We start from the raw sequence: 20052 nt of genomic DNA, 5'->3' as shown, positions 1-20052 counted from the left end.
TTTGCATATGCTGTTGGACTTGTTGAGTTTGTTTAGCTCTTCCTGTTGTAGTTTCCGAATTGTACGTTCTGTTGATTCACTTGGAGATTTTATTCACAGATTGAGGGCATCATTAGCTAGGCCAGCATTTATTGCCCATCCCTAATGGCCCAGAGGGCAGTTAATGGTCAACCATGTTGCTGTTGGTCTGGAGTCACATGTCAGGATGGCAGTTCCCTTCTCTAAAGGACATTAGTGACCCAGATGGGTCTTTTTGACAATCAACAATGAATTTGTGGCCAGCATTGGACTTTTCATTCCAGATTCTTATTGAATTCAAATTCACCATCTTCTGTGGTAGAATCCAAACCTGAATCCTCAGAACATTGCCTGGTCTCTATAGATTGACATTCCAGTAATAATATCACTAGGCCCTTGCCTCCAAATCTGATTAAGGATCCCTATCCCTCTGTTCCCACAGGATTTCAAACAATATCACTACCCCTCTCCAACAGCACCAGAAATCTGATGAAGTCCTTTTTAAAAAAAAGTCTTATTGTTATTTATAGGGTTTTGCAATCATTACTGGGTGTAAATGTTCCTCCAGACATGTCATGGAGGAATTCTTTTCTTCTTTGCTCATCACCTTTCTCCAAAGCTCTGAAGCAAAGCAGGATATACAGAGCATTGTACTCTCGGCCAGTACACCTCTCTGGTGGGCCTGTTTTGTGATTGACTGTGTGCTGTGTGACAATAAAAATATATCGGCAAGTAAGTTTTGCTCCTTTATTTAGCATTTTGATTGTAATCACAATGGTGTTTGGCTGTGAATGTGGCTCAGTGAGCAGTGTTAAGGTTCCCCTCACCCAGCCTCACTCCTTTCTCATTGTCCCATCATAAAGAGGCTGGAAGCAAATCCAGAAATGTCATTTGAACTAAAGAACAATGACACAGATTTTGCTCTCAGAGGCAAGTCTCTGGCTTTTACCATTCACCTTGTTGACAACTGAAGGCCGGCTTGTCAGTGGAGATTTCTACTAATTTGTGTCCTGTTCAGCAATTGGCTTCTACCACAGGGTATACAATGGAGTAGAGGAGGTGATTTGCAGTTGGAGTTGATATAAACTCATCTGTGATTTTTTTTAAAAATCAACCTATTGTTCTAATTAACCTGTTCAGAGACATTATTACACACCTCTGGAGCAGATGTGGGACTTAGATGTGGCCCTCCCAGTCCAGAGTTAGTGACACTACCAACACGGCACACGAGGGCCCAAATTTCCCCATCGGTTTCTCTCTATTTACCCTACTGACTATTTTAAAGATTCTCAGCACCTTGCTTAGATCGCCACTCAATGTTCAACATTCAGGGGAGTGACTAAGCTTATGTAACCCCTTTCCTACAGTTTAACCCTCTTGGCCAGGTGTTGTTCTGGAAAATCTTCACTGTACCCATCCCAAGGCCGGTGTGCATCCTTCATGAGGCACGCCACTCAGAAGTGCAGTTGTTTTTTGCAGCTGTACAGAAACTGTGAGAAATGTAAAAATTGTAATGTTTTGTTTAGTTTGTTTTGCAAAGTTTCTGCAGGGACCTTAGAGATATGATTAAGAACCCTCGTATGTACTGAGATAATTTTTATGAATAAAGTAGAATTAAAATTTTTAAAAAACTCAGATCTGAGTATACCCAGCACAGCTGCAGCATGACCTCCCCCTTTTATAGCACCGTCTCTATGAGATGTCGTCTAACATTGTTTTAGCCTTTTTGGTTCCTTCACTCGCTTGTATTCATTTCCATCCCAATCATGGTCACTTTTGTTTTGAGGGAGTTAAGATTATTTGGGGTCTGTAAATATTTTTGCCTTTGCAAGGAAATATGAAAGCACGTTTTTGCTTTGAGGATTTGCTGATAGCGGAGGTTTAGAATGTTATCTGACCTTGGGTATGTTTAAACTGCAGCTGTTTGCAACAAGATAGTCTTGGTTTTGAGGTCAAGTTGTGTAGATCCAGATTCTGAGTTGAATCTGAGGGAATCTGCTGGGAAGTTAACTTCCCTGGTGAAATTACCATTGTCCTGCTCCAGTTTAACAGAACAAAGAATGGAGTCACTGGCAATGAAAGATTAATCGGGGGGAAGAAAAACGCTGTGCGTTATTTTGTTATCTACTTCCAGTTCTTAGTTATAAACATATTGGAAATGGCATTAAAAGGCTGTTTGATTGACAGCCGAATTTCCCCAGATGAAAACCTCCCAGCTTTCTGATTGGCCGGGTGAGAGTTACATTGCCATGTGTTGGGCAACCAATGGCAGGTGCAGGAGGGTGGGTCAGTTGGTTGCTGGGGGTTGTATGAAGAAATCTCCAGGCACATTTCCAACATCAGTTCATAATCTAGGTGTTAGTTTTAACTGGAAACCTCTGATGAGGACATTGTTAGATCTACCCAAAATTAATTCCGACTAGCTAGAAGATTGGGAATGCTGCCACATGTTTGTTTTTAATTTGTTGATGGGACGTGCATGTCATTGTCCAACTCAGCATTTATTGCCAAACACTAATTGCCCAGAGAGCAGTTTAAAGTCAACCCCATTGCTGTGGGTCTGGAGTCACATGTAGGCCAGATGAGATAAGGAGGCAGATTTTCTTCTCTGAAGGATGTGAGTGAACCAGATGTACTTTCACGATAATTGACAGAGGTTACATGGTCACCATTAGACTAGCTTTTATTTTAATTACAGACTTTTTAAAAACTATTTTAATAATCGTCATCACATTAATTTGAGATTTGCATTGAATTGAAATTTCACTGTCTGCCATGGTGGGATTCAAACCCAGAACATTAACTTGGGGTTCTGGATTACTAATGTAGTGATAATCCCGCTGATCCCCACCCTACCTCTCCCAGTGGTGGAGGGGTTTTCCATTCGAATGCCAGCACATACTGAGCTCTTGTCATCCCACCCTCCACAGGTATGCAAATGTTTCCACATCAACTATTTATTCATTCTCCGGTTAAAAGTTACAACTGAATCCGCTTCATTCTTTCAGGCAGCAGAACAACTGAGTGCAGCCCTCTCGTTTGTTAGCCAACTACCTGAAATTTACATCACCTGGTTACTGATCCTCCTGCCTGTGCCTGCCTGCCCTTAGTCAGTGTCAATGTCTTCTCATTTTCTTGACATTTAGACTTTCATTGTTATTTCAGTGCACTCCTGTCTGGTCCCCCCTTTTCTATCCCATGCACTTGAAGTCATCCAAAGCTCTGCAACCCATATCTAAACTCACAGAATCGCAGAGGTATGGTGCTGAAGGTGGCCACTTGGTCGATTGTATGACAATGGTTCTCTGAACATCTTAACTTAGAGCCATTCTCTTGCATTCCCCCCCCCCCCCCAACCCAGCATTTCATATCTATTTAACTCACCATCTAATGCCCTGTGGAATGCCTTGATTGAACCTGCCTCCACCACAATGGCAAGCAGATTTTCTATATCGTGACTGCTCGCTATGTTAACTTTTTTCTCACCAAGAGCTATTGAACTGAAGCCCTGCCCTATGGCTGGCTGCAGTGACCTACATTAGCTCCCAAACTACACCTTGATTTTAAAACTCCCATCCTTGTTTCCAAATCCATCTGGGGCCATGTCATAGAATCCCTTCGGTTGGAAAGAGGCTGTTTGACCCATCGAGTCTGCACAGGGGAATCTAGCATGGCCAATCCTGCACATCTTTGGACTGTGTGAGGAAACCGCACAAAAACAGGCAGGACATGCAAACTCCACACAGACAGTCGCCTGAGACTGGACTTGAACCTGGGTGCCTGGCATTGTGGGGGATCGGTGCTAACCATTGAGCTGCTGTGCCACCCCTTTGTGATCTCTTCCAGCCTCACACCTCTCCAAGCTGACTGTGTTCCCTAATTTTGACCTTTAGTGTATCCCTGATTTAAACCAGTTCCACCATGGTCACTATTTAAACCAGTTCCACCATTGTCACCCCCTCCCTATCCTCCCCACACGTCTCCACCTCACTTTAGTGCTTGAAGCCCCTTCTTTAAACCTGCTTCTTTGACTAAGCCTTTGGCAATCAGACCTCATATCTTTTTACATAGCACTGTGCTATATTTTGTTCTGTACTGCTCCAGTGAAGTCTCTTGAGCCATTTTATTACATTAAAGGTGCAATATAAGTATTTCTTGTTGATTCCGTATTTATTAAGAGACTTGGAAATGAAACAAGAGACTGAGCAGTTAGCGAGGTCACTGTTCTGGATGTTGACTCTGAGAATCTTTGCCCTTTGGGCCACTGGCATAAATAAATAAAAAATAAACAGGAAATGTGGACTTCCTATGATAGGGCAATGACTGGATGGAGACAGATTTGCAGAGTTTAGCTTCAGAGATGATAAGAATCTGTGTTTGGAAATGATATGTTTGTGTTAAAGGAAAATTATATATTTTTTTCTTGGCAGCAACAGGGATGTGATAAAAGTGCTTTGCTTGTGCATAGTCACTTGGACATCTCACATACTGTCTCCTTATTGCTGGAGAGTTATTTGTATTTGGTGGAAAAGACTTGAAGGATTTTGCCAACAGGATTCAGGAAGCCATCTTAGTCTCAAAACACATCAACAACTCCCACGCTTCTTGGCCATCAGACTACGGATAGGGAACTGAGCCTAACAGGACAGGATGAGTCCAGGTCTGATCTTGCTTCCAGTCCGATCTCAGCCAGGATTTTCATTGTTCCACATTCTCGGGAATCATTGGTGAGGCTAGCATTTATTGCCAATTCCCAGAAGTCCTTGAAACGACGTTGCTGGGCTTTCTTCCTGATCTGTGCAGTTAAAAGGCTTCCACGGTGCTGTTAGGGAGTGAGTTTCCATAGTTGTGACTCAGCAATGATGAAGCAATGGCCAAAATATTTTCAAGGCAGGATGGTGTTGGTAGTGTTCTCATCTAACCCCTAACCTTGGTCTTCTAGGTAGTGAGGGGCACACTGTTAAGGAATATCTGGAGTTAAGAGTGAAGAAGTTGTAAAATGTAGAAAAAGAAGGGCTCAAGGCCAATGCGTCCATTGTCAAACAATGGGAGTAACATTACACATGAATATTATGTATTTTGGCCAGGTTACTCACATAAAAATCCATCCGAGTGGGAAGTTAGACAGCCACCTCCTATGGGAACAGTTCTCATCAGATCCCTGTCTATTGTTCAGAATTCAAAACTGCAATTATAATGCTGACGCAGTAAGATTACTAATTCCAACTAAATAATCTCACAACATGACCAAACTACTTCTGTCGTTCATAAAAATACACACCGAAAGGTGAGAGATTTTGTTTAGAAACACAAATGAATGTTGTTGATTTTAGCAGATAACAGCGCCGTGTGTCCAAGTCAGGATAGTGTGTGACTTGAAGGGGAACTTGGAGGTGGTAGTGTTCCTCCCATGCCTGTTGCCATTCACCTTCAAGATGTTGGAAGCCGTAGGTTTGGGAGGGGGTGACAATCAAAAGGCAATGGTTTCAGCATCCTACGGCGAGGTGGAGGTGGAGGTTGCCGAAGTGAGCAGATGGGGTTGGAAACCAAACCAGATCCTTACGCCTAATAAACCACCACTGCAATCGACTATAATGTGCATATCGGTGCATTCAGTGAAGAAACGGCCAAATCTTCTCTGTGAAGCCACAAGTTCCAATAGCCTTCTAAGGTGACAGAATATTCAGAGAGTTTGCACCCTGAAATGGATTTCTGTTAGTTATAAAGCTATAACAGCATTGCTCAGGACCCCAGTCCATATTTCTGCTGAATAAAGCTACAAGTTAAGACCACAGCCCTGCTGAACCGTTCTGCATGAGGTATCAGCAACAGATTGCATCTATCTTGTGTCCTTAAGATATAAAGACACAGAGAAGGCAAACTTTAAACAGTTGCCATCTAAGATGAGGGCAGCTTCTCTCAGCCTGAGCAGAAATAAAGTCTATAATCAATTGCTTCTACAATGACTTCTTTGCTTGAGCTGGAGTGATTGACAAACCTAATTAATACACATGGGTTTTGTATCTGAACTGGAGACAGTAATAAGGTTATTGTTCATTCAAAGATGTTAGTGCAGTATTTCTATTCAATAGCTTTGGATCTTCTTTCTGCTGTTTTGGGAATCTGCCCATACTTGAGCAGAGATTGGAATATGAAGCAAGTTAAATTAAACTGCAGACTGGCAGCAGGTACCATAATGTGTATCAATCATTTTCCCTGAAAGTGTTTAGTTATCCCAGGGCCCAATAAAAGCCTATGTTCTGTTGTTAAGTACATCGAGAATGTTAGAAGTAGTTTGTCATGTTGTTTTTAAGTGAGATTATTGAGTTAGAATTAGGAATCTTCCTGTGCCAGCATTATAGTTGCAATTTTGAATTCTGAACAAATGGTCTGACAAGGATTTTTCTCATAGCAAGTAAGCTATCTTACTTCCTACTTCCTACTTGGTTCCCCTCAGTGGAGTCCAAACCTGGGGTTTGGGTGCACAATCCATGCAGTGGGGAAAGACCACTATCTAAGGTCTTCCTGGCGATGGAGAATGAGAGTCTGTTCAGTTGGCAGACTCCACTTGTTGCCTCGATGTATGTAAATAGTGTCCTGCAAGAATAAGAAATGCCTTTGGTTTTCGTAGCTGCAGGGAATGCCACATTCCAACTTCTAATATTTTTTTGATATGCAAAGATAACACAGAACTTTATTAGTACCTGCAGATAAAAATCTTTTAAAGAATTAAAGTATATTTTTGCAAATAAAAAGGCTATGCATTTTCATCAATCGTCTTAGGCCAGTGCAAATACTCAGGTTGGATTTGATGTCTGGTCTAGTCAGAGCTTGTGAAATGTCAAATGAGCATTCCTGCAAATGAAGTACAGGAATAGAAACAGACCATTCGGCTCCTCAAGCCTGTTTTCCCACATAGCTGATCGGAATTGGAACGGAACATTCCATGTTTCCACTGCTCTTTGGAATTAAAAATGAAGTCACATGGCACCTGGTCATAGTCCAACTGGTTTATTTGAAATCACAAGTTTTCGGAGCGCTGGTCCTTCATCAGATTAGATTCCCTACAGTGTGGAAACCGGCCCTTCGGCCCAATCACTCCACACCGACCCTCCAAAGAGTAACCCACCCAGACCCATTTCCCTCTGACTAATGCACCTAACACTGTGGACAATTTAGCATGGCCAATTCACCTGGCCCGCACATCTTTGGACTGTGGGAGGAAACTGGAGCACCTGGAGGAAACCCACGTAGACACAGGGAGAACGTGCAAACTCCACACAGACAGTCGCCCGAGGCTGGGATCAAACCTGGAACTCTGGCGCTGTGAGGCAGCAGTGCTAACCACTGTGCCACCATGCCGCCCTGTCAAGTGAACGTCATCTGACATAGGAGCAATGCTCTGAAAGCTAGTGATTTCAAATAAACCTTTTGGACTCTCACCTTGTGACATGTAACTTCTGACTTTGTCTGCACCAGTCCAGCACTGGCACCTCCCCATCAAGATTAAAATTGGACAGTGGAAATCAGGGGAAAGGCTAAAACCACTTGAGTTGGTGTGTGACCTCAGTGTTGTGCTGAAAAATCCTTTACAAATTATCTGTCAAATTTGTAATGTGACTTCCAGATTGTTGTACAAACACAGCTGGTAGGAAATGCCCTTCAAGGAACTTTCCCGATCTGGTATGTAACTCCAATCCCACAGCTCCTGACTGATTCTCAAAAGCAGCACAGTTAATTATAAATAGAGTCACTCCAAGGTGGCCTCATACCACTTTGTCAGGGCAGCTGAGGATGGGAAATGTGTGTATGTTTGCTGGCTTGTGTTTTGTTTAAATTCTTGTGATAGCCAAGGCCAGTGAGGCTTCCAGTAAATCCAGAAATAGTTGTATTTGGCAAACATCTGCGTAATCTGTGACATCCCTTTGTTGATTAAGAAACAGAATGTATTCATTCAATAACCAAGATTCTTGTGAGCTGCTCACTGTCTTATCTTGCATTGTTAATGCTCAGAAAATCTTGAGTCTGAGGAGTGAACGGATCAGATATGAAAAGCCTTGAAATGCCATACTTTGTTTTGCACAGTTTTCTTCTGTAGTCCCACTCTAACAGCAGGACATGCTTCTCTCTCTGAGATTTGCCTTTCTTGCACTCTTCTGTTGGTCTTTGACCCGAACAGATGCATGATAATAACATTTACAACTTTGGCTCAGCCTTATATCTAAACAAAAGAGAACTAGGAGGTCTGTGGCCTCCTTGCATTTCCTTTGCAATTACTTCTAACACTTTAAGCTGTGTATTTTGTGATAAATGTGAGCGCGGCGGGTGTGTCAGGCCAGGAGTCACAGCCTATTTGCCGTGCTTGTGAAATGGGCCTTGCACCATAATTTCCACAGGCAATCCATTATTATTATTATTTAAGTTCACCTGTCACTTTGGGCTGAGATCCTGAATGTGATACAAAGGAAGTTCAATATTATCAGAGGAGCTGTCCTTTGGTGTTGACAGGCCTTGCCTCAGCTGTTAGTTGGATGTTAAAGATCTTAGGGCAGCATTTGAGAAAGGAGGATTTTCCCTGATATCCTGACCAATGTTTACCCTCAAAACCAATTCAAATGATCTGATCACTTAATGCATTGCTGTTCGTTGGTGCTTGTTGGTACAAATTATCACCCACTTACAAAAGTCATTGCCTACAATGATTCTTTGGAATATCCCAAAATCATGAACGGATCAATACCAAAAAAAACATTTTTTTAACCAACCATTAATGCTTTTATTTATGACTTGGAAGTCATTGCACCGACTTATTAGATGTCAGGACAAGTGCAGTTGCTGAGTAGATGTCACTTTTACTAATCATGTTCCAATGGTTATACAGAACAGAGTTAAAAATCATACAACACCAGGTTACAGTCCACCAGATTTATTTGGAAGTACTCGCTTCCAGAGCGCTGCTCTTTCATCAAGTAACAAATGGGGTAGATTCATAAGACCCAGTATTTTGAAACAAAAGATTACAGTGTCATGCAATTAAAATGATATATTGAACAAGCCTAGATTACTGTTAAGTCTTTCATCTTTTTGAATGGGTTGCAAGTTTCGTTTCATTACTATGTAAATCCCAGAACTTCTTTTAAGTCACATTCTTGAGATAATTTCAGGTTTTATGGAAAAAGTGACTTCTCAACTCAGACAGTGTATTAAAGGTGTGAGGTCAGAGTCAGTCTGTATCCCAATCTTCTGTCGGACTGGTTCTATTTACAAAGTAGGAATTCATAAGATGTTATATAGACTGACTGCCTGCATTGACTGCCTGCAGGTTGTGTGCTTTTTTGAGCAAAAATAAAATGTTTCTGAAAATACAATTCTGTGAATAAAAATTCATCCCATAGACTTGTGTGTGTGAAGCAAATTCTCCCTCACATGCACGTGCACATACACACATACATATAAATGTCAATGGGGTGAATTTGGATTTGCAAAATTGTATTTGCAGATGCATTCTATTTTTGCTCAAAAAGCACACAACCTGCAGGCAGTCAATCCATATAATATTTTATAAATTCCTACTTTGGAAATAGAACCTGTTGGACTCAAGATTGGGATACAGATAGATTCTAACCTCACATCTTTAATACATTGTCTAAGTTGAGATGTCACCTATTTTTATAAAACCTTGTTATCTCGAGAATGTGACTTAAAAGAAGTTCAGGGATTTACATATTAATGAACTGAAACCTGCAACCCATTCAAAAAGGTGAAAGACTTAACAGTAATCTAGTTTTGTCCAATATATAGTTTTAATTGCATGACACTGTGATCTTTTGCTATAAATTCTGTGTCTTATGATCCTGCCCCACTAGTTACCTGATGAAGGAGCAGTGCTCTGAAAGCTAGTGCTTCCAAATAAATCTGGTGGACTGTAACCTGGCGTTGTGTGATATTTAATTTTGTCCACCCCAGTCCAACACCAGCACTTCCACATTATGGCTACCATCGATACCACCAACCACCGCCTCAAAGTAGAGGGAATCTCTATTCTGTGTCTTATAATCCTGCCCCACTAGCTACCTGATGAAGGAGCAGCACTCTGAAAGCTAGTGCTTCCAAATAAACCTGTTGAACTGTAACCTGGTGTTGTATGATTTTTAACTTTGTCCATCCCAGTCCAATGTTGGCACCACCACATCATGGCTATCATTGACACCACCAACCAGTGTCTCAAAGTGGAGAGGATCTCCAAGAAGATCACGCATATCGACACAGACACCGAGTTTCTGCAGAAATACAAGAAAACAGGAAAGATCCTAAAAGGATTACGGGTCATCAACCCACTCAAGGAAACCTACAACACAGACTACGCTGAGTTTGTGGTCGTACCTCTGATTAAACTTAAAATATAAACCATAGCTATTAATTTAACCTGGGGCACTGTTTGTAGAGGAATAAGATGGTGCTATTTTCTGGGTCTGTAGATTGTGAAGGAGCAAAAATGGCCTTTGCAGTGATATGTACTTCTTGTCAGATGTGGGAGTTCAAAGAGAGTTTAAGGGTTACTGCGGATTATATCTGCCATAAATGCTGTTGGATGTGAATCTTATTAGATCGAGTGGTTCAGTTGGAGAGACAGATAGAAGCGATGAGGAATTTGCAACAGCAACAGTATGTGATGGATGGCAGTTATAGGAAGGGGGGAAAGTCTCAGATACAGTCACATAGATGGGTTAACTCCAGGAAGGGTGAGAGAGGACGGCACCTAGGGCAGGAGTCTTTTGTGGATATCCCCATTTCAAACCGGTATGCTGTTTTGGAAAATGTAGGGGGTGATGGATTCTTAGGGGAATGTAGCACGAACAGCCAAGTTTCTGGTATTGAGACTGGCTCTAATGCAACGAGGTGTACGTCGGCTTCCAAGAGATCAATTGTGTTAAGGGATTCTATGGTCAGAGGTACAAACAGACGTTTCTGTGGCCAGCAGAGAAAAAGCAGAATGGTGTATTGTTTCCCTGGTGCCAGGATCAAGGATGTCTCAGAGAGGGTGCAGAATGTTCTCACGGGGAAGAGGGGCTAGCAGGACATTATTGTCCACATTGGAACCAACGACATTGGAAGGGAAAAGGTTGAGATTCTGAAGGGAGATTACAGAGAGTTAGGCAGAAATTTAAAAAGGAGGTCCTCAAGGGTAGTAATATCTGGATTACTACCAGAGCTAGTGAGGGCAGGAATAGGAGGATAGAGCAGATGAATACATGGCTGAGGAGCTGGTGTAAGGGAGAAGAATTCACATTTTTGGATAATTGGAATCTCTTTTGGGGTAGAAGTGACCTGTACAAGAAGGATGGATTGCACCTAAATTGGAAGGGGACTAATATACTGGCAGGGAAATTTGCTAGAACTGCTTGGGAGGATTTAAACTAGTAAGGTGGGGTGGGTGGGACCCAGGGAGATAGTGAGGAAAGAAATCAGTCTGAGACGGGTACAGCTAAGAACAGAAGTGAGTCAAACAGTCAGGGCAGGCAGGGACAAGCTAGGACTAATAAATTAAACTGCATTTATTTCAATGCAAGGGGCCTAACAGGGAAGGCAGATGAACTCAGGCCATGGTTAGAAACATGGGACTGGGATATCATAGCAATTACGGAAACATGGCTCAGGGATGGGCAGGACTGGCAGCTTAATGTTCCAGGATACAAATGCTACAGGAAGGATAGAAAGGTAGGCAAGAGAGGAGGGGAAGTGGCATTTTTGATAAGGGATAGCATTATAGCTGTGCTGAGGGAGGATTTCCCGGAAATACATCCAGGGAAGTTATTTGGATGGAACTGAGAAATAAGAAAGGGATGATCACCTTATTGGGATTGTATTATAGACCCCCCAATAGTCGAGGGAAATTGAGAAACAAACTTGTAAGGAGATCTCAGCTACCTGTAAGAATAACAGGGTAGTTATGGTAGGGGATTTGAACTTTCCAAACATCGACTGGGACAACCATAGTGTTAAAGGTTTAGATGGAGAGGAATTTCTTAAGTGTGTACAAGACAATTTTCTGATTCAGTATGTGGATGTACTTACGAGAGAAGGTGCAAAGCTTGACCTACTCTTGGGAAATAAGGCAGGGCAGGTGACTGAGGTATCAGTGGGGGAGCACTTTGGGGCCAGCGACTATAATTCTATTTGTTTTAAAATAGTGATGGAAAAGGATAGACCAGATCTAAAAGTTGAAGTTGTAAATTGGAGAAAGGCCAATTTTGACGGTATCAGGCAAGAACTTTCGAAAGCTGATTGGAGGAAGATGTTCGCAGGTAAAGGGACGGCTGGAAAATGGGAAGCCTTCAGAAATGAGATAACAAGAATCCAGAGAAAGTATATTCCTGTCAGGGTGAAAGGAAAGGCTGGTAGGTATAGAGAATGCTGGATGACTAAAGAAATTGAGGGTTTGGTAAAGAAAAAGAAGGAAGCATATGTCAGGTATAGACAGGATAGATCGAGTGAATCCTTAGAAGAGTTTAAAGAAAGTAGGAATATACTTAAGAGGTAAATCAGGAGGGCAAAACGGGGACATGAGATAGCTTTGGCAAATAGAATTAAGGAGAATCCAAAGGGTTTTTACAAATATATTAAGGACAAAAGGGTAACTAGGGAGAGAATAGAGCCCCTCAAAGATCAGCAAGGCAGCCTTTGTGTGGAGCCACAGAAAATGGAGGAGATACTAAATGAATATTTTGCATCAGTATTTACTGTGGAAAAGGATACGGAAGATATAGACTGTAGGGAAATAGATGGTGACATCTTGCAAAATGTCCAGATTACAGAGGAGGAAGTGCTGGATGTCTTGAAATGGTTAAAAGTGGACAAATCCCCAGGACCTGATCAGGTGTACCCGAAAACTCTGTGGGAAGTTGGAGGAGTGATTGCTGGACCTCTTGCTGAGATATTTGTATCATCGATAGTCACAGGTGAGGTGCCGGAAGACTGGAGGTTGGCAAACGTGATGCCTCTGTTTAAGAAGGGCGGTAAAGACAAGCCAGGGACTATAGACCGGTGAGCCTGACCTCGGTGGTGGACAAGTTGTTGGAGGGAGTCCTGAGGGACAGGATGTACATGTATTTGGAAATGCAAGGACTGATTCGGGATAGTCAACATGGCTTTGTACGTGAGAAATCATGTCTCAAAAACTTGATTGAATTTTTTGAAGAAGTAACAAAGAAGATTGATGAGGGCAGAGCAGTAGATGTGATCTATATGGACTTCAGTAAGGCATTCGACAAGGTTCCCCATGGGAGACTGATTAGCAAGGTTAGATCTCATGGAATACAGGGAGAACTAGCCATTTGGATACAGAACTGGCTCAAAGGTAGAAGACAGAGGGTGGTGGTGGAGGGTTATTTTTTAGACTGGAGGCCTGTGACCAGTGGAGTGCTACAAGGATCGGTGCTGGGCCCTATACTTTTTGTCATTTACATAAATGATTTGGATGCGAGCATAAGAGGTACAGTTAGTAAGTTTGCAGATTACACCAAAATTGGAGGTGTAGTGGAAAGCGAAGAGGGTTACCTCAGATTACAACAGGATCTGGACCAGATGGGCCAATGGGCTGAGAAGTGGCAGATGGAGTTTAATTCAGATAAATGCGAGGTGCTGCATTTTGGGAAAGCAAATCTTAGCAGGACTTATACACTTAATGGTAAGATCCTAGGGAGTGTTGCTGAACAAAGAGACCTTGGAGTGCAGGTTCATAGTTCCTTGAAAGTGGTGTCATAGGTAGATAGGATAGTGAAGAAAGCATTTGGTATGCTATCCTTTATTGGTCAGAGTATTGAGTACAGGAGTTGGGACGTCATGTTGCGGTTGTACAGGACATTGGTTAGGCCACTGTTGGAATATTGCATGCAATTCTGGTTTCCTTCCTATCAGAAAGATGTTGTGAAACTTGAAAGGGTTCAGAAAAGATTTACAAGGATGTTGCCAGGGTTGGAGGATCTGAGCTATAGGGAGAGGCTGAACAGGCTGAGGCTGTTTTTCCTGGAGTGTCGGAGGCTGAGGGGTGACCTTATAGAGGTTTACAAAATTATGAGGGGCATGGATAGAATAAATAGACAAAGTCTTTTCCCTGGGGTAGGGGAGTCCAGAACTAGATGGTATAGGTTTAGGGTGAGAGGTGAAAGATATAAAAGAGACCTAAGGGGCAACTTTTTCACACAGAGGGTGGTGCATGTATAGAATGAGCTGCCAGAGGATGTGGTGGAGGCTGGTACAATTGCAACATTTAAGAGGCATTGGTATATAAATGGATGGGTATATAAATAGGAAGGGTTTGGAGGGATATGGGCTGGGTGCTGGCAGGTGGGACTAGATTGGCTTGGGAAATGGACGGGTTGGGCCGAAGGGTCTGTTTCCATGCTGTACATCTCTATGACTCTGTGACCTCTCACAAACTCCTCAATCATCTCGTACACCAACTCTACAGCAAGCGCCAAAACTTTGTAACCAAGATAGAATCCATATTCTCAGCTTGCGCTCAACATATAGCGTTACAGATACGAGACACTGCCAACAGACAAGGCAACGGAACTAAACCACGTACATGCACACCAAGAACAAGAAACTGGAGAAATTTGGCATCACCACCAGCAGTAGCCAAGCCTCAACCCTTGGCACCACAGTGGAAAAGGTTATCACCACAGGGAAATCAATTGTCAACTTACCACACCCTTCGACTGGAAGAGATTGAAATTCTCAGCCGAGGGCTCAATTTCTGCCCCACCAGCAAAATGGGCCCCATGGGTCTTGTAGCAGACATGGAGGAATTCATCAGATCAATGACACTCTGGGAATTCTTCCAAGTTGTCAGCAGCGATTCCAACAAGACAACCAATGAACCAGAACAGTAATCAGAGAGATCCATAGTGAAGCGACCAAAGAAGGAGTTGATTTGAACCCCTCCAGTGGGCTGCTGCCCTGGCCTTGACAGGTATGTTCAAACCGTCCGGAAATATGTCAATGCCAGATTCATCAGCCACACCCACAAGGTAGAGCAAAACATCACCCGATCACAACGCCATCCATGTTCTCAAAACCAATCGCAACATTGTCATCAAACTAGCAGTTAAAGAGGAGCCATCAGCATTCAGAATAGAACGGACTACTGCAAGGAAGTGTACAGACAACTGAACAACTAGGAACACTACAGGCAACTACTGGCCGATCCGACCAAAGAACACACCCGTGAACGAACAAAATTGATCAAGACTTTGGATCCAGTCCTTCAGAGTTCCCTACGTGCCCTCATCCCACATACTTCTCACATAGACGACTTCTACTGCCTGCTGAAGATACACAAAGCCAACACACCTGGACATCCCATTGTATCATGCAACGGAACCCTGTATGAAAACCTCTCTGGCTATGTCGAGGGCATCTTGAAACAGGGGAACCCCAGCTTCTGTTGCCACACTACAGATTTCTTGCAGAAACTCAGCACCCACGGACCAGTCGAACCGGGAACATTCCTCGTCACAATGGACTTGTCAGCACTCTAAACAAGCATCCCCCACAATGACGGCATTGCGGCAATATCCTCAGTACTCAATACAGACAACTGCCAATCTCCGAGCACCAATCTACAATTCATCTGCTTTATCCCTGGCCACAACGTTTTCACCTTTGGCAACCAGTTCATCCTCCAGACACACGGAACAGCCATGGGGTCCAAATTTGCGCCCCAATATGCCAACATTTTAATGCACAAGTTCGAACAAGACTTCTGTACTCAACGTGATACGCCAGGTGTATTGATGATATTTTCTTCCTCTTGACCCATGGCGAGGAATCACTGAAATCTCTACACATTGAAAACAGCGGGTTTCATCTCACTATCAGATTATACCACGGACTACTCTAATATCAGTCTCATTCTTGGACACATGCATCTCCATCAAGGATGGATACCTCAGTACCTCACTCTACCGCAAACCCAAGGATAACCTCATGATGCTGCACTTCCCTAGCTTCCACCCTAATCATATTAAAATAGCCAGCCCCTACCCACAAGCCCTACACATATGCAGGATCTGTTCAGATAAGGAGGAACGAGATGGACAGGTGTTGAAGGAAGCCCTCATAAGAACAGGTTATGATGCTCAACTCATCGAACACCAGTTCTACCGTGCCACAGCAAGAAACCTTAATGACCTCCTCAGGAGACAGACATAGGATGCAACCGATAAGGTACCCTTCATTGTCCAGTACTTCCCCGGAGCGGAGAAACTATGCCATGTTCTTTGCAGCCTGCAACACATTATCGATGAGGATGAGCACCTTGCCAAGGCCATCCCTATGCCTCCACTTCTCACCTTTAAACAATCGTCAAATCTTAAATAGACCATTGTTCGGAGCAAACTGCCCAGCCTTCAGGATAACACCGCACAACCATGTCATGGCAACCACTGCAAGACGTGTCAGAGTGTTGACATGGATACCACCTTGGATTACACATGGGGAGATCACCCACCATATACACAGCAGGTACTCATGTGACTCGGCCACATTTCATACGTTGCAGGCAAGGATGCCCTGAGGCATGAAACGTTGGTGAGACCAAGCAGATGTTACAACAGTGGTTGAATGGACAGTGCACAACAATCAATTGGGTGAAGGTGAGGACTGGAGACCAAAGTCGAAGAGTGTGGTGCTGGAAAAGCACAGCTGGCCAGGCAGCATTCAAGGAGCAAGCGAATCGATGTTTCGAGCATAAGCCCTTCATCAGGAATGAAGCTTCTGGCCCAAGTGGATTAGAGATAAATGGGAAGGGGTGGGGCTGTGGGGAAGGTAGCTGGGAATGTGATAGGTAGATGCTGTTGGGAGTGAAGGTGATAGGTTGGGGAGGAGCGTAGAGTGAATATGTGGGAAGATGGACAGGAAGGACAGGTGACAAGGGCAGTGCTGAGTGGGGGGGGAGGAGAAATGAGGAAACTGGTGAAATCCACATTGAACCTGTGTGGCTGGAGAGTCCCAAGGCGGAAGATAAGGCGAGCTTCCTCAAGGCGTCGGGTGGTTGGGTTTGGCAGTGGAGGAGGCCAAGGGCCTGCATGTCCTTGACAGAGTGGGAGGGGGAGTTAAAGTATTCAGGGCAGTGGGGTTGTTTCATGTGAGTGTCCCAGAGATTTTCTCTGACACATTCCGCAAGTTGATGCCTTGTCTCCCCAAAGGAAACCCTTCAACCCCACCTCTCCAGTTGCAACAAAGACAGCATCCCCCTGGTCCTCACCTCCAACCTCACCAACCTCCAGACATATCGCATCATCCTCTGCCATTTCTGCCACCTACAATCAGACCCCACCACTAGGGATATATTTCCTGCTTCACCCCTGTCTGCATTCCACTGAGACCATTCCCTCTGCGAATCCCTTGTTAGGTCCACACCCCCCACCAAACCACCCTCCACTCCTGGTGCCTTCCCATGGCACCACAAGAAGTGCAAAACCTGTGCCCACACCTCCCCCCCTTATCCCATCCAAAGCCCCAACAGTTCCTGATGAAGAGCTTATGCCTGAAACATCGAATCTTTTGCTCCTTGGATGCTGCCTGACCTGCTTTGCTTTTCCAGCACTACACTCTCGACCTTGTTCAATATATCGTTTTAATTGTTTTTACAATTGTTGACACTGTAATCTTTTGCTATAAATTCTCTGTCTTATGATCCTGCCCCACTAGTTACGTGATGAAGGAGCAGCGCTTTGAAAGCTAGTGCTTCCAAATAAACCTGTTGGACTATAACCTGGTGATTTTTGATTTCCTCCTCAGTCCAACACTGGCACCTCCTCATCATATACAGGTTCAATACCCTGTTGTCAGTTAGTTAGGTACAGACTAGGACCACAATTAGCGAGGCGTCAATGGGTTAAGGAATGAAATAACCCCTAATGGACAGGTGGAAATCTCTCTTTCAGATTTAGCTTGAATACCAATACCTAGATAATCTGTAGAACCTTTCTGACTTCAGAAGGCTGAGGGGTGACCTTACAGAGATATACAAAATCATCAGGGGCATGGATAGGGTGAATAGCCCAAGTCTTTTCCCTGGGGTGGGGGAATTCAAAACTAGAGACTATAGGTTTAAGGGGAGAGGGCAAAGATATAAAAGGGACCTAAGGGGCAACATTTTTACACAGAGTGTGGTACGTGTACGGAATGACCTGCCAGAGGAAGTGGTGGAGGCTGGTACAATTACAACATTTAAAAGATACCTGGATGGATATATGAATAGGAAGGGTTTAAAGGGATATGGACCAAATGCTGGTGCATGGGACTAGATTAGGTTGGGATATCTGGTCAGCATGGACGAGTTGGACCAAAGGGTCTGTTTCTGTGCTGTACATCTCTATGACTCTATGTGTCATATGATGTGGCATTGGAGGGAAGGATGATCCTCCTTGGGATGATATATCAATGCAGTGAGCGAGTCAACACTTTTGGAGTGAAGTGGGGGGAGGAAGGAAATTATCAAACGAGAATTCTCCCTTCCCCTGACCCCAGTATTAATAAACAGAAGGGGGAATGGACTTAGAACCCCCAAAATACATATGGACTAAGGTTGGGTGTGTTTTAAAAATCCTAAATCCAACTCAAACTTGCAAGTTCTGGGCTTGAGCAAGGTGTCCATTGTCCAGGGTTGAGTGCACTCTCTCCACTGTTGGGTATCAAATGTGTTTATATCTTGAATTCTCACTCACCAAGGTTGTCCTGATGAATGAGAACATTGTTTCTGTGCATAGTCATGGGGTATTGCATGGTTTGATGTCCATTCTTCCTGATCCCTGGTTTGACAGAGATGGGACATTGCTAACTGGACATTAGTAGTCAGTGGAAATATTATGAGACATGTCACTTCTGATGCAGATGTAATAGCTGCTTTTTTTCTGACCAGCTCAGGGTAAATGAGAACTTATTTAGGAAGAAAGTAGTGTCTTTACATCACCACTTGTGGACCAGCATGACCCTCAGGTAGGTTTCTCCCATTAAGGCCCATTATTACCTTAGTATCTTGAGCATCAGTGACTTTATTTTCGGGAGCAGTGAGAGGGAGGTGATCACGGGGGCTGCTGGGAAGGTAAGTTTTCCCTCTTGGCGGCCTTCATTTTTGGGAGCAGTGAGTGAGAGAGAGAGGACCAGGGGGCTGCTGGGAAGGTAAATCTTTCCTCTTGAAAGGACTTAACTCGAATGTCAGCGGCCTTCATTTGGAGCAGTGGTGGGAGCGGTGAGAGCAAGGAGCTGAGGGGGAGCAGTCGAATTGCACTCTAGGGAGATGAGTGAACCAATATATTTGGGCAGTGGTTTAACTTGAGACACTATACGTGTAATGTCTCCCACCTGCCCTCCTTCTCTAACTGAACAAAAGGACTCTGTGGTGTGTTGATAAGGTAAGGCTTTTCTTTTTTTTTTATCATGTGATTGGCAAAATTTTTTCTTTTCTTTCCTTTTTCATTTACCTATGTTAAAACTAAATTAAGCTTAAGATTAAAAATGGCAAAAGTTCTCGGACCCGTGTTATGCTCCTCTTGCGCAGTGTATTGAGTACAAGAGTTGGCAGGCCATGTTACAGTTGTATAATATTTTGGTTCAGCCACATTTGGAATACTGCATACAGTTCTGGTCACTACGTTACCAAAATGATGTGGATTCTTTGGAGAGGGGGCAGAGGAGGTTCACCAGGATATTGCCTGGTATGGAAGGCACTAGCTACGAATAGAGTTTGAGTAAATTAGGATTATTTTCATTAGAAAGACAAAGATTGAGGTCTACAAAATCATAAGGGGTATAGACAGGGTGGATAGCAAGAAGTTTTTTCCCCAGAGTGGGAGATGCAATTACTAGGGGTCATGAGTTCAAGGTGAGAGGGGAAACGTTTACGGAAGATATGCGTGGAAAGTTCTTTACACAGAGAGTGGAACGCATTGCCAGCAGAGGTGGTAGAGGCCGACACGGCAGCATCATTTAAGATGTATCTAGACAGATACATGAATGGGCTGGGAG

At 43.5% G+C, this 20052-nt stretch overlaps 1 protein-coding gene across 8 annotated transcripts in view; it reads left to right on the top strand.

The window, feature by feature from the left end:
• plxna4 (plexin A4) overlaps window positions 1-20052 on the top strand; it is a 633380-nt gene that overhangs the window by 450721 nt on the left and 162607 nt on the right. The gene's annotated exons all lie outside the window — the stretch shown is intronic.

This window comes from Chiloscyllium plagiosum, unplaced genomic scaffold (genome assembly GCF_037043375.1).
Source record: "Chiloscyllium plagiosum isolate Xiang-an unplaced genomic scaffold, Cpla_swu_hap1 HiC_scaffold_23, whole genome shotgun sequence".
Lineage (NCBI taxonomy): Eukaryota > Metazoa > Chordata > Chondrichthyes > Orectolobiformes > Hemiscylliidae > Chiloscyllium > Chiloscyllium plagiosum.
Note: the sequence above shows the minus strand (reverse complement) of the source record. Positions and strands in the feature narration are given on the sequence as shown.